The sequence below is a fragment of the Rhinoraja longicauda genome, chromosome 5, assembly GCF_053455715.1.
Source record: "Rhinoraja longicauda isolate Sanriku21f chromosome 5, sRhiLon1.1, whole genome shotgun sequence".
NCBI lineage: Eukaryota > Metazoa > Chordata > Chondrichthyes > Rajiformes > Arhynchobatidae > Rhinoraja > Rhinoraja longicauda.
In genome coordinates this window covers 8,438,340-8,450,603 of record NC_135957.1, presented here as the reverse complement: position 1 = coordinate 8,450,603, position 12,264 = coordinate 8,438,340, and the positions used below count along the sequence as shown (strand labels likewise).

Sequence of the window (12,264 nt, the reverse complement as noted above, 5' to 3'; positions counted from 1 at the left end):
GCGTGGATAGGATATGAGCCAGGTTCCTCCAAGTGAGAATAGCCTGGTTTGGCAACTCGGTCAGCCTGGATGAATTGGGCAGAAGGGATGTACAGAGCCATCGAGCCGTACAGCACAGAAACAGGCCCTTCAGCTCAACTCGCCCATGCTAACCGAGTTGCCCAATCAAGCTAAGACTCATTTGCCCACGTTTAGCCTATATCCCTCTACACCTTTGCTGTCAAAATACCTGTCCAAGTGTCTTCTTAATTACTTGACCCTTGGCAACTGCCTGCTAACATTTTGTGCTTCATGTACAAGTAATCCTTGATCCCTCTGTGATCCACTCATTTGTACTCGCCCTCTATCTAAGTAACAGTCTGACTTTTGATTCCTCTTACCAAAATGAATAACCTCATTGTCACAAACATTAACCTCAACATGACATGTTTTGACCACTCTGCCTTGTTTCAGAGTTCAAATATCCTTATCACGGCATGCCCTCCCATCTATTTTCTTCTCATCAGCAAACTTGGAAAGCAATCTTTGGTTATCTTTCACTCTGCTGAATGCTCCAAGTCATTAATATAGATAGTAAATAATTGGAGTTCAAGGACTCAGCTTTGATTTTATGAGATCTGCCCCTTATTCTGGACTTCTCACCTCCACACTTTAAATAACTTGATTGAAACAAATTGATATAAAGTATTTTGGTGTTTATGGGGCTGGTGATTGGTACTTATAAGATGGTATGAGTCAGGTAAAACTACCAGCAATTGATGCTCCACCCATTATGGATATGTGAGCTGTTCTTTCCCAACCATTGTCTTGAGTAGCTGGCCTGGATTTGTCGCAGGGCTACACTTGTGTGTCAGCTATCATGTTACATTGAGTTTATTCTAGTGCAGGCAAGTATTTCAACGTGCTTTGCCATTTGCCGAACAGCTGCCAGCCTTTGATATCTATCTGTGCGCATTCTGGTGTCAAGTGGATTTACTCGGCAATTCAGACGGGGTCTTCCTGAGCCGGAGCCCGACGTGGAGGACCATCAGTCAGCGCAGCAGGATTAGGGTGGGAGTCCACGGGAAAGGCACCAATATATTGTGAGGATCATTAACATAGTGAGTAGGAAGGTATGCACAACTATGGCGAGGTGCAGGTATACTGAAAATCCTGCTTGTGAGTAGGATGCTGGTTTAAACCGAAGACAGACACAAAATGTTGGAGTAACTCAGCGGGACAGGCAGCGTCTCTGGAGAGAAGGATTGGATGACTTTTCTGATCGAGACCCTTCTCCTTGACCCCAAACGTCACCCATTCCTTCTCTCCAGAGATGCTGCCTGTCCCGCTGAGTTACTCCAGCTTCTTATGTCCATCTTCCGTGTAAACCAGCATCTGCAGTTCCTTCCAGCACAGGTTCCTTACACTCATTGCTCCGTAAATAAAGATAGACACAAAATGCTGGAGTAACGCAGTGGGACAGGCAGCATCTCTGGAGAGAAGGAATGGGTGACGTTTTGGGTCGAGACCCTTCTTCAGACTACAGACTGGAGCGTGTATGAACCACGTTCCCTGAAATCATCACGGGGGAGATTGTTGTCTGAACACCATGCTACCAAACTCTCTATCTCTTTCCAGTACTCTGTCTCCTCGTCGTTTGCGACCCATCCCACTGTATGCTGGTGTCTTCTGTAAACTTGTAGATGGTATTAATCACACCCTGTGTGATTTGGGGCGGCGCAGTGGCGCAGCGGGTAGAGTTGCTGCCCGACAGCGCCAGACACCCGGGTTCCATCCTGACTGTGGATGCAGTCTGTACGGACCACGTGGGTTTTCTCCAGGTGCTCTGGTTTCCTCCCACGTTCCAAAGACGTGCAGGTTTGTAGGTCAATTGGGCTCTGTATATTGTCCCTAGTGTGTGGGATAGAACTAGTGTACGAGTGATCACCGGTCGCCGTGGACTTGGTGGGCCGAAGGGCCTGTTTCCACGCTGTATCTCTAAACTAAACTAAACTGTCTGGGTCAACAGGGGAGCCACCAGAGGAACTGCAGCAGGTCAGGAATGTGCTTGATCCCCATCCTCTCAATCGGGATTGCAGATGCTGGTTTAAACCGAAGATAGACACAAAAAGCTGACCCTTCTTCAGACTGAGAGTCAGGGGAAAGGGAAACAAGGGTCTCGACCCGAAGCGTCACACATTCCTTCTCTCCAGAGATGCTGCCTGTCCCGCTGAGTTACTCCAGCTTTTTGTGTCTGTCAAAAAATATATAGACGGTGTTGATATAGAGAGATATAGAAAACAAATGGATGAAAGACATGCAAAAAAGTAATGATGATAAAGGGAACAGGCCATTGTCAGCTGTGTGCTAGGTCAGAACGAGGACAGACAATGAGGCTCAACAAGACGGCTTTGAAGCTGCAGGACCTATACATCAAGAGGTGCAGATCCAGAGCCAGCAACATTATGGGGGACCCCTACCACCCCAGCAACGGACTGTTCCAGCTGCTATGGTCAGGCAAACGCCTCCGCTGTCACGCTGTGAAAACAGAGAGGATGAGACAGAGTTTCTTCCCACAGGCCATCAGGACTATTAACTCTCATATCACCAGGGACTAATTAAATTTACTGTATTAATTTATTTTTTGTGTTAAATTTTATTTTTTTTCTATTCTGTTTTGTAGTTTAGCACAATCCGCAGGCGTTGCCACTTTCATTTCACTGCACATCTTGTATATGTATGTGACAAATAAACTTGACTTGGTCCGACTTGGGTGGGGGAGGGATGGTGAGAGAGGGAATACTGGGGTTACTTGAAGTTAGAGAAATCAACATTCATACCATTGGTTGTAAGCTGGTTATAAGCTGTCCAAACAAAATATGAGGTGCTGTTCCGCCAATTCGCGTTTGGCCTCACTCTGACATTGAAGGGGGCCTAGGACAGAAAGGTCAGCTTGGGAATGGGAAGGGGAATTCAAGTTTTTGGCAACCGGGAGATCAGGTGGATCCAGGTGGACTGAGCAAAGGTGTTCAGCGAAGCAAGGGAGATAATGGATGTGCAGTGATCTGTGGCCTCGTCAGCGATCCTGCAAATACATTATAAAAAAGCACATCTTTGGTGGACAATAAACTGATCTGGCAAGTGAGAACATGTCCCAGAATTGGATATAGCAAGAAATCAGAGACCAAGGACTGATGTAGGGATCGTGTGAGAGTGGATGGGATAGGGCCAGGTTGATCCAGGAAGGGATGTCAGAGATACAACGTGGCAACAGGCCCTTCGGCCCATGGAATCCACGCTGACCAGTGATCAACGGTATGCTAGTTCCACGAAGCTTAACCATAGTTTGAGGGACAATTTACAGAAACCAATTAACCTACAAACCTGCACGGCTTTGGAATGTGGGTGGAAACCAGAGCACCCGGGGAAAACCCACGCGGTCACAGGGGGAACGTGCAAACTCCGCTCAGACAGATTGAGTGACTCTCACAGGGAGACTTCAGTGGGTGGCAGGGAAGTAGAGACTGAGGGGAGGGGTGGGTCTGTCAGTGAAACGGAGCAATAGGCAATAGACAATAGGTGCAGGAGGAGGCCATTCGGCTCTTCGAGCCAGCACCGCCATTCAATGTGATCATGGCTGATCATTCCCAATCAGTACCCCGTTCCTGCTTTCCCCCCATACCCCCTATCCTTAAGAGCTCTATCTAGCTCTCTTTTGAATGTATTCAGAGAATTGGCCTCCACTGCCCTCTGAGGCAGAGAATTCCACAGATTCACAACTCTCTGACTGAAAAAGTTTTTCCTCATCTCTGTTCTAAATGGCCTACCCCTTATTCTTAAACTGTGGCCCCTGGTTCTGGACTCCCCCAACATTGGGAACATGTTTCCTGCCTCTAATGTGTCCAACCCCTTAATAATCTTATACGTTTCGATAAGATCCCCTTCTAAATTCCAGTGTATACAAGCCTAGTCGCTCCAGTCTTTCAACATATGACAGTCCCGCCATTCCGGGAATTAACCTAGTAAACCTACGCTGCACGCCCTGCACGCAGTTTGGAGAGAGTGAGGAAATGAGCCCTGGAAGGCATTGAACTACGGATCGGACTGAGGCCGAGGTTCACTGCAGCCATTAACCATGTTCACAATATGCCTTTTGTCCAGGGTCAGGGTTGGAGGCAACAGCTGTGTAGCCAGCCCAGGGTTAATTACCTGATGGAGAGCCATCTGTGTATTCAGCTGCTGCCAACATGTGCCACAAGTCCACAGGCTGGTACATATCTAGAATAGCTTCATCCCCACGCCCCTCACGATAACTGTTTACAAGAATGATCCCTGGAGTTAGGTTAACATATGACGAGCTTTTGATGGCACTGGGCCTGTACTGGCTGGAGTTTAGAAGAATGGGGTGGGGGATGGGTTCCTCATTGAAACGTACAGAACAGTGAAAGGCTTGGATAGAGTGGATGTGGACGATATTTTCACTAGTGGGAGAGTCTAGGACTAGAGGTCATAGCCTCAGAATTAAAGGACGTTCTTTTAGGAAGGAGATGAGGACAGACGGTGGTGAATCTGTGGAATTCTTTGCCACAGAGGGCTGTGGAGGCCAAGTCGGTGGATATTTCTAAGGCAGAGATAGATAGATTCTTGATTAGTACGGATGTCAGAGGTTATGGGGAGAAGGCAGGAGAATGGGGTTAGGAGGGAGAGATAGATCAGCCATGATTGAATGGTGGAGTAGACTTGATGGGCTGAATGGCCTAATTCTGCTCCTCTCATTTACGACCTTATGATGATCTTACTCCCCGAATGCCTTTGCATCGCATCCATTTTCGCATTACTTGAACCTTCACCTTGAATGAAATGTTAAACTGGAGCCCCATTTCCTCTTTCAAGTTGCATAAAAAGTTGCAATGGCACCACTCCAAACAGACTACAGGGGTTCTTCTACTCTCCTCAATCCAACATTTATTTCACAATGATGGCCCTGGAAACCATTTCATTCCTGTGCGTGGAAGGGTATTGTGCACAAACTTGCCCATGGATTACAGCTGTAAATTGTAGGGGGTTTCCTGAAGAATGGTGCAGAGTAAATACTGACCTTGTAAGATCCTGAGAGGTCTTGGCAGAGTGGACGCAGAGAGGATGTTTCCTGATGTAAGACCATCTCAAAGCAAGGGTCACTGTTTAAAAATAAGGGGCAACCCATTTCAGGCAGAGATGAGGCTTTTTGTTTCTCAGAGTCAAACCTCTCTGGAACTCTCTTCCTCGAAGAGGAAGATGCTTGAACTTTATTACCTTCCATCACAGTGAGAAATGTGGAATTGGCTGTGGTGGATGTTTATGTTAAATTTTATTTTATGTGGCTGTGTGTCTTGTTGCTTTTTACTTGGTTGTATGGTAACACAAATTTCACTGTGCTTTAATTGGTACATCCATATATTGTAAAACTCTTGTTTGTTTGTTTGTTTGTTTGTTTGTTTGTTTGTTCCTGAACTACAGCCTAAATGGTACACGACAGCGCAACAATTTTAGGCCCACATTGCTCACCGTTGTCCCTTTGGTGCTAATGGAAGAAGTTTCATTGAAATTGGTGTTATATTTTTTAAGTTATTCACATTTTAAAGTTTAAATCTATCTCCTAGGGAGGGGGGGGAGAAGGATAAGGGGAGTTGAGGGGGATGGAGTGGGGGAGAGGGGAAGGGGGAGGGAGGGAGGGGGTGGGGGAGGGGGAGGAGGGAAGGGGAAGGGGAGGAGGGGAGGGGTGGGGAGGGGGAGAGGGGAGGAGGAAGGGGGGGAAAGAGGGGCGGAGGGAGAGGGGAGGGGGAGGGTGTGAGGAGGAGAGGGTGTTGCACCAATGCAGGAGAGGTTTGGGCCCAACGGGTCCACTTGGTCTAGTGTGACAATAAATTGAATCTTGAACCTTGAAAGGCACATGAAGGCAGAGTTAAATAGATACAATGGGCAAGAGGGTGAAAGATTAGTGGGGGGAGTTGGGACTGTGGAGAATAGCCGAGCATGCGGGATGGACCAAGTAGCCTATACTGCTTTAATATGGTGGGCCTAAACACAGCAAGGTTGTGACAATCCTTGAGAGGGCGCGGACAAGTCTTTGGAGAATGCTTCCAGGGCTGGTGGTAAAACAGAGAACAGTACGCCACAGGAAGTGCCTTTCACCCTTCAATGTCTGTGCTGAACATGATGCCAAGCTAAACTAATCTCTTCTGCCTGCATGTGATCCATATCACTCCATTCCCTGCATATCCGTGGGCCTATCCAAAAGGCTCTCAAACGCCACGATCGTATGTGCTTCCACTGGCAACGTGTTCCAGGCATCCACCAATCTTTCTGTGTGAAAATCTTGCTCGATACATCTCCTGTAAACTTTCACCCTCTGGCCTTAAAGCTATGCTCTCTAGTCTTTGATGTTTCCACCCATTTCTCCTCTGGGGAAAAGTTTCAGACTGTCTATGCCTCTCTTCATTTTATATACTTCTATCAGGTCTCCCCTCAACCTGCGACTCTCCAGAGAAAACAACACAGGTTTGTTTAACCTCTCGTCATACCTAATACACTCTAATCCAGGCAGCACTCTGGTGAACCTCTTCTCTGCACCCTCACCAAAGCCTCCACATTCTTCCTGCAATGGAGCGATCAGAACTATACACAACAGTCCAAATGAGGTTTAACCAAAGCTGCTACATGAACTTCTTGATTCTTATGCTCAATGCCCTGACCAATGAAGGTAAGTATACCATAATACCATATACCAAATTATACCATAAGTATACCATAAACATATAAGATTATTAAGGGATTAGACACATTAGAGGCAGGAAACGTGTTCCCAATGTTGGGGGAGTCCAGAACCAGGGGCCACAGTTTAAGAATAAGGGGTAGGCCATTTAGAACGGAGATGATGAAAAACCTTTTCAGTCAGAGAGTTGTAAATCTGTGGAATTCTCTGCCTCAGAAGGCAGTGGAGGCCAATCCTCTGGATGCTTTCAAGAGAGAGCTAGATAGAGCTCTTAAGGATAGCGGAGTCAGGGGGTATGGGAAGAGGGCAGATTTGGGGTACTGATTGTGAATGATCAGCCATGATCACATTGAATGGCGGTGCTGGCTTGAAGGGCCGAATGGCCTCCTCCTGCACCTATTGTCTATTGCCTAATGTCTTCTTTACCAATCTGCCCACTTCTAGGAAGCTATGACCCCCAAGATCTCTGTACATCAATGCTGTTCAGAGAAGTTTACGAGAATGATCCTAGGAATGACTGGGCTAATGATGATAAGCGTTTAACAGCTCTTAGACTGTACTTGCTGGAGTTTAGAAGGATGAGGAGGGCCCTCATGGAAACTTACTGAATAATGAAAGGCCTGGATAGTGTGAATGTGAATGAAATGTAATCAGGGGGACAGTCAGACTGGTCGGAGAACTAGGAAGGGGTTGGGATGGACAGAGAGGGAAAGCAAGGGTTACTTGAAGTTAGAGAAGTTGATATTCCAACCGCTGGGTTGTAAGCTGCCCAAGCAAAATATGAGGTGTTTAAGAAGCGGATAGTTGTTGGAAAGTGGTGTGGGGACCAGGCAACTCCCTCCCAATGGTAGGAGCAAGAAGAGGGAATGGCCTGGATGTTGGGGTTCCTTGCTGATGGATGCCGCCTTCTTAAGGCAGCGCCTCATGTAAATGCTCTCAGAGGTGGGAAGTGCTGTGCTTGGAATGGACTGGGCTGAGCCCAGCACTGCTTGCAGCCTCCTGATTTTCTGTATGTTGGAATTCATGCATCAGGCTTTGATGCAAGCCGGGCAGGACACTTTCTACAGTGCACCTGTACAGGTTTGTTGGAGTATTCGGTCACATGCGAGTTACTTTATACTCTGAAAATGAGGCGGCACGGTGGCGCAGCGGTAGAGTTGCTGCCTTACAACGCTTGCAGCACCAGAGACCCAGGTACGATCCTGACTACGGGCGCCGTCTGTACGGAGTTTGTACGTTCTCCCCGTGACCTGCGTGGGTTTTCTCCAAGATCTTCGGTTTGCTCCCACACTCCAAAGACGTACAGGTATGTACGTTAATTGACTGGGTAAATGTAAAAATTGTCCCTAGTGTGTGTAGGATAGTGTTAATGTGCGGGGATCGCTGGGCGGTGTGGGCCGAAGGGCCTGATTCCGCGCTGTATCTCTAAATCTAAAATCTAAAAAAATCTTCGGTTTCAATAGACAATAGACAATAGACAATAGGTGCAGGAGTAGGCCATTCAGCCCTTCGAGCCAGCACCGCCATTCAATGCGATCATGGCTGATCACTCTCAATCAGTACCCCGTTCCTGCCTTCTCCCCATACCCCCTCACTCCGCTATCCTTAAGAGCTCTATCCAGCTCTCTCTCTTGAAAGCATCCAACGAACTGGTCTCCACTGCCTTCTGAGGCAGAGAATTCCACACCTTCACCACTCTCTGACTGAAAAAGTTCTTCCTCATCTCCGTTCTAAATGGCCTACCCCTTATTCTTAAACTGTGGCCCCTTGTTCTGGACTCCCCCAACATTGGGAACATGTTTCCTGCCTCTAATGTGTCCAATCCCCTAATTATCTTATATAACAGGTATAACAGGTATAACAGAGCTTTATTTGTCGTTCGGTACCGAAGTACCGAACGAAACTACATGGCAGTCATAGAAAGAAAAAAAAAGAACACAAGACACATAACCCCAACACAAACGTCCATCACAGTGACTCCAAACACCCCCTCACTGTGATGGAGGCAACAAAACTTCCACTCTCTTCCCCACGCCCACGGACAGACAGCTCGTCCCCGACCGACCCGCACAGTCCCCGCACCGGGCGCTGAAACGTCTCGTGGCCGAACCGGGCGATGAAAGGCCCGCGACCAAGCCTTGCGCAGCTAAGTCCCGCAGCCGAGCCGCACCAGCGGTGAAAAGTCCCGCAGCCGAGCCGCACCAGCGGTGAAAAGTCCCGCAGCCGAGCCGCACCGGGCGGTGTTAAGTCCCGCAGCCGAGCCGCGCCGGGCGGTGTTAAGTCCCGCTTAAGGGGCTTGAGTTTGAATACTTGGTATAAGTGTCAATTGTCCCTAGTGTGCGTGTGTAGGATAATGTGTGGGGAACGCTGGGCAGTGCAGATTCGATGGGCTGAAGGGCCTGTTTCCGCACTGTATCTCTAATCTAAACTAAACGGCACTGGCACCCACTTCGTAATTCCATCGACAGGCCAGGCTCAGGGTATATAGTCCATGATGTGAAGCTGCACTGCTGCTCCACCAATGAATGCTGGCACGTGGTCTCCTATCTTTTCCTTTCTGAAGGCACCATTAACTTCCTTGGTCTTGTTGACGTTTAGCGAGAGGTTTAGTTTAGTTTAGAGACGCAGCGCAGAAACAGGACCTTCGGCCCACCGAGTCTGAACCGACCAGCGATCCCCACACATTAACACTATCCGACACGTGGGATAATCTTTACATTTACACCAAGCCAATTAACCCACAAAACCTGTACGTCTTTGGCATGTGGGAGGAAACTGAAGTTCTTGGAGAAAACCCACGCAGGGAGAACGTACAAAGTCTGTACAGACAGCACCCGTAGTCAGGATCGAACCTGGGTCTCTGGTGCTGTAATACAATACAATACAATACAATACAATATATCTTTATTGTCATTGTACCCAGGGGTACAACGAGATTGGGAATGCGCCTCCCATACGATGCAATAATTTAAGTAATTAACAGCAACCCAACGAAACGAAACAATTGTAACAGTTTTTAGACAGGGTAAAGTGCAAGTTGATCTATGCGTTGTGGCCATCCGGCTCAGCAGGACCGGTTCATAGCAGCTATGGCCCTGGGGATGAAGCTGTTCCTGAGTCTGGAGGTGCGGGCGTAGAAGGCCTTGTATCGTCTGCCCGATGGAAGGAGTTCGAACAGACTGTTGCAGGGGTGTGAAGAGTCTTTGTGGATGCTGGTGGCTTTTCTGAGGCATCGTGTGTTGTAGATGCCCTCCAAGTCTGGTAGCTGTGTTCCGATGGCCCTCTGAGCTCTATGGACTACCCGCTGTAGAGCTTTCCTTTCTGCCTCCGTGCAGCTGAGGTACCACACAGGGATGCCATGCGTTAGGATGCTCTCTATGGTGCAGCGGTAGAAGGTCGTCAGCAGCTGTTGGGGTAGACCAGACTTTTTCAGTGTTCTTAAGTAGAACAGTCTTTGTTGTGCCTTCTTGACCAGCGCAGCAGTGTTATTGGACCATGTTAGGTCCTCCGAAATGTGAGTGCCCAGAAACTTGAAGCTGGACACCCTCTCCACACTGTCCGGCAGCAACTCTACCGTTGCGCCACTGATGCGCCTGCATTGTTGTAGCACCACTCAACCAGGGGTTCCATCTCTCTCCTGTACACTGATGCATCACCACACGGAGAACAACACTGGTGTCCTCTGCAAGTGTATGGAGAGCATTCGAGCCAACCCCGGCATGATTCCTCCTCCTCCCAAAGTTCCTTTTCTAAAGGAACTGCCGGGCTACCAGTTGAATGAAGGAAGGGTAGAAAGTTGCTGAACATTGGGTCTGTGCACTTGATGAATGTGTATCCACATCTGCGTGCGCCTGCGATGTGTTTGTGGATGAGTGTGTGGCTGGTGTCCGTATGTATCTCTGGGTGTCCTTATGTATGTCTGTATGTGTGTTTCTATGGCTCTGGGTGTTGAGTATATGTGCACACCCACACTAAATGGGTGGGCCATTTAGAACGGAGATGAGGAAGAACTTTTTCAGTCAGAGTTGTAAATCTGTGGAATTCTCTGCCTCAGAAGGCAGTGGAGGCCAATTCTCTGGATGCTTTCAAGAGAGAGCTGGATAGAGCTCTTAAGGATAGCGGAGTCAGGGGGTATGGGGAGAAGGCAGGAACAGGGTACTGATTGTGAATGATCAGCCATGATCACATTGAATAGTGGTGCTGGCTCGAAGGGCCGAATGGCTTACTGCTGCACGTATTGTCTATTGTCTAATGTCACACACGTCCATTTGTGTGTAAATGTACGTGTGCGAGTGTGTTTGTGTGTTCATATGTTTATCGATGTGAGTGTGGGCTGGGATAGTGAATGAAACTTTGTGTTTTAGTGAGTGTGCATGTGTGTGTTTGTATGTGTGTTTGCGTCTGTGTGTTCATAATTTCTAGGAGCAGAATAAGGCCATTCGGCCCATCAAGTCTACTCCGCCATTCAATCATGGCTGATCTATCTCTCCCACCTAATCCTATTCTCCTGTTTTCTCCCTATAACATTTGACACCCTTACCGATTTGAAAATACCCATTGATGGCCTCCACAGACGTCTGTGGCAATGAATTCCACAGATTCACCACCCTCTGACTAAAGAAATTCCGCATCATCTCCTTTCTAAATGTTTGTCCTTTTATTCTGAGGTTATGGTCTCTTGTCCTAGACTCTCCCACTAGTGGAAACGTTCTCTCCACATTCACTGTATCCATGCTTGTGTGTGTGTGTGTGTGTGTGTGTGTGTGTGTGTGCGCGCGTATTTGTGTGTGTGTGTGTGTGTGTGTGTGTGTGTGTGTGTATGTGCTTTTGTGTGTGTGTGTGTGTGTATGTGCTTTTGTGTGTGGGTGTGTGTGTGGGTGTGTGTGTGTGTGTGTGTGTGTGTGTGTGTGTGTGTGTGTGTGTGTGTGTGTGTGTGGGTGTATGCTTTTGTGTGTGTGTGGGTGTGTGTGTGTGTGTGGGTGTATGCTTTTGTGTGTGTGTGTGTGTGTGTGTGTGTGTGGGTGTGTGTGTGTGTGTGTGTGTGTGTGTGTGTGTGTGTGTGTGTGTGTGTGTGTGTGTGTGTGTGTGTGTGTGTGTGTGTGGGTGTATGCTTTTGTGTGTGTGTGTGTGTGTGTGTGTGTGTGTGTGTGTGTGTGTGTGTGTGTATGTGTGTGTGTGTGTGTGGGTTGTGTGTGTGTGTGTGTGTGTGTGTGTGTGTGTGTGTGTGTGTGTGTGTGTGTGTGTGTGTGTGTGTGTGTGTGTGTGTGTGTGTGTGTGTGTGTGTGTGTGTGTGTGTGTATTTGTGTGTATATTTGTGTGTGAATGCGCTTTTGTGTGTGTGCTTGTATGTGCTTTTGTGTTTTGTGTGTGTGTGTGTATGGTGAACATAGACACAAAAAACTGGAGTAACTCAGCAGGTCAGACAGCATCTCTGGAGAAAAGGAATAGGTGACATTTCGAGTTGAGACCTTCAGATGTGTGCATTTCTTTGCGCATTTGTGTGTGTGTGTGTGTGTGTTTATGTGTTCATT

At 47.9% G+C, this 12,264-nt stretch overlaps 1 protein-coding gene across 1 annotated transcript in view; it reads left to right on the top strand.

Moving 5' to 3' along the window:
• The window catches only part of LOC144593388 (uncharacterized), a 46,574-nt gene that overhangs the window by 20,569 nt on the left and 13,741 nt on the right, over positions 1–12,264 (top strand). The window lies entirely within an intron of this gene.